This window comes from Priapulus caudatus, unplaced genomic scaffold, assembly GCF_000485595.1.
Source record: "Priapulus caudatus unplaced genomic scaffold, Priapulus_caudatus-5.0.1 Scaffold253, whole genome shotgun sequence".
Taxonomy (NCBI): Eukaryota; Metazoa; Priapulida; class Priapulimorpha; order Priapulimorphida; family Priapulidae; genus Priapulus; species Priapulus caudatus.
In genome coordinates this window covers 133,711-136,686 of record NW_014577314.1, presented here as the reverse complement: position 1 = coordinate 136,686, position 2,976 = coordinate 133,711, and positions in this window count along the sequence as shown.

Here is a 2,976-nt window from a genome sequence, read left to right as displayed (position 1 = left end):
GTACATGGTTTTGCAAGTCATATGAGTGTTGTCTTTGATTTCAAGCTGTGTGTGTGTGTATATATATATATATATATATATATATAAGTCTGATGCTATGAGTCATATTACTGTCTGTTAGTGTTCGATGCATTAATGTGTCAGAGCGTAATTAAATTGTAGTCTGTAGATAATTAAAGACAGACATCTTTTAGCTGTTCTTCGAGTTTCACGCTTCGCGATCATCGAAGCTTTAATAAAGAATAAACCTTGTATTACATTCTTATAACCTATGATACATATCGATGAAATGGCGCTATTGTTTTAGTTATCTATTGTTGATGTAGTTCTATAGCTTATAACTATAGCTCGAGTACGGTTGCCTGCCGGAAGCCGTATGCTAGCCCATATGTTACCGAGCTAGTAGATCATAGTTCTATAGTTAATCGATCTATTGTTTTGCTGGTCTATTAGTTGTTGCGGCTTTTTGATTTTTGTTTGTTTTAATTCTTTATGCGCTCATTTATATCTTGATCCGATCTATAAAAACAAACATTCATCCGACAGTTCTAGATTATACGGAGTAAGATAAATTATATATATATGTTATATATTATATGTATTACTATTACATATACAATTATATATATCATATATATATTATTACATAACTAATATATATGTGACTAAACATAATATATTTATAGTATATATGTGGTAGTATATGTATGTATGATGTGCTGGTATATGTGTATGTATGTGTATAATACATTAATATTATAACATAGTATATATATTCTCATTACCTATGTGTGTGGTGGTGTGTGTTGTGTGTGTGTGTGTGTGAGCTGTGTGTGTGCTGTGTGTGTGTGTGTGTGTGATGTGTGTGTGTGTGCTGTGTATGTGTGTGTGTGTGTGTGTTATTATTTATTAATTCTAAAAAAAATTTTTTAAAAAAGGGTGTTTGTATGTGTGTGTGTGGCGGGTGCTGTGTAGATGTGTGGTGTGTTGGTGTGTGTGTGTGTGTGTGTGAATGGTTGCGCGCGCGCGCCGCGCGTGCATGTGTGAAACACACAATGTGTGTGTGTGGTGTGAGTGTGTCGTTGTGTGATCGTGATTGTGACATGTGGATATTATCTATATTATATATATATAAGTGTGTGTGTGTCGTGTGTGTGTGTGGGTGTGTGTGTGTGTGTATATATATATTTAAATCTAAGTGTGTGATATGTGTGTGTGTGTGAGTGTTGTGTGTGTGTGATGCTGTGTGTGTCGTTGCGCGCGCGCCGCGCGGATGTGTGTGTGTCGTTGAGTGTGTGTGTGTGCAGCCGTGGTGTGTGTGTGTGTGTGTGTTGTATATAGGATATATGATATATATATTTAAGTGGTGTGATGTATGTGGCTGAAAGTATGTGTGTGTGTGTGTGTGTGTGTGGTTTGTAGTGAGTGCGCGCGTGATGTGGTTGATGGTTCTTGTGTGTGTTTAGTGTGTGTGTAAGCCTGATGTGTGTGTGAATGCCTGAGTGTGTGTGTATGTGTGTGTGTGTGTGGTTTGTGATGTGTTTGTGTGATGTATGTGCATGTGTGTTTGTTGCGGGGTGCGCGTGTGTGTATGTGGGTGTGGTTGGTAGTGTTGTATGTGTTGTGTGTGTGTGTGTAGTGTGTGTGTGTGTGCGTGTCTGTGCTATGTGGTGTGCATGTGGTGTGAATGATGTGTCCAAGCTGTGATGTGTGTGTGTGTGTGGTGGTGCTGATTGTGTGACTGTGTAACTCGGCCGTGTGTTGTGTGCTGTAGTACCATGAGTATTAGGACCGGCTACTCTTCTCCTAACCGATTCTTGCTCCAGTCAGAGAAATTGTTATATTGTGGGCAGGAGCCCGTTGCCAGAAAAACTACGTGTAGCTACTAATGTACGACTATCTGTCAAAAATAGCATAAGATTTCGTTGCAAAGTGTTGTCAGAATTATCCTAACCTAATATAATGATTGCAATATAACGTAAAAATTATATAACAATCATGAATTAACGTCGCATCATACGTATTACCATACATAAAACTATATTACCATAGGATTGATCATAGGCTTTGCATTTTTGTCTTGAACCTTGTCTTAGGATCTTTCTCACAGCGGTCTATACAATATGTACAGCGGGCATTTCATCGCAACAGCAGTTAGGAATCAACCCTAACCTTACCAGAGACGTTCATGTCCTTGCTGAACTATTTCAACCCGACATAGTTTCACGAACGCGAATTCGGCACGGCGGCGAATATGACGTACGAATTACATAGCAGACGAATTATCGCAGAGCCGCTAAACTTTATATAAGAGGAATCAAACAATCGAGCTGTTTCATGCGCATCACTCGATAGGGTTTTTTCGAAACTGGTTTAAGGACTTGTTCACAAGCCGCCAAGGCGCGAGCGTGCGTGCGCGTGATGGCGTGCGCGTTTGCACGTCTACGCTCTCTCAATCTACTTTTCGCTCTCTCTCTCTCTCTCTCTCTCTCTCTTCATACTCTCTCTCTCGCTCTCTCATGTCTTCTCTCTGTCTGTCTCTCTCTCTCTCTACGTGTCTCTCTCTTGTCTGTTTCTCCTTATCTCCTGTCCTCTCTTGTCTGTCTCTCTCTCCCTCCTCTCTCTCTCATCTCTCTCTCTCTATCTCTCTCTCTCTCTCTCTCTCGCTCTCTCGTGTCTCTGTCTCTCTCTACATCTCTCTCTCTGTCTACTTGTCTCTGATTTTGTTCTCTCTCTCTACTCTCTCTCTCTCTCCATTTATATATCTCTCTAGCTCTCTCTCTGTCTCTGTCTCTGTCTCTGTCTCTCTCTCTCTGCTCCTCTCTCTCTCTCTCTCTGTCTTTTCTCTCATGTCTCTCCTCTCTCTCTGCTTCTTTTCTCTCTCAATCTCTCTCTCTCTCTCTCTCTCTCATGTCTTGTCTCTCTCTCTCTCTCTTCTCTCTTCTTCTCTCATCTCTCTGTCTCTCTAATCTCAGC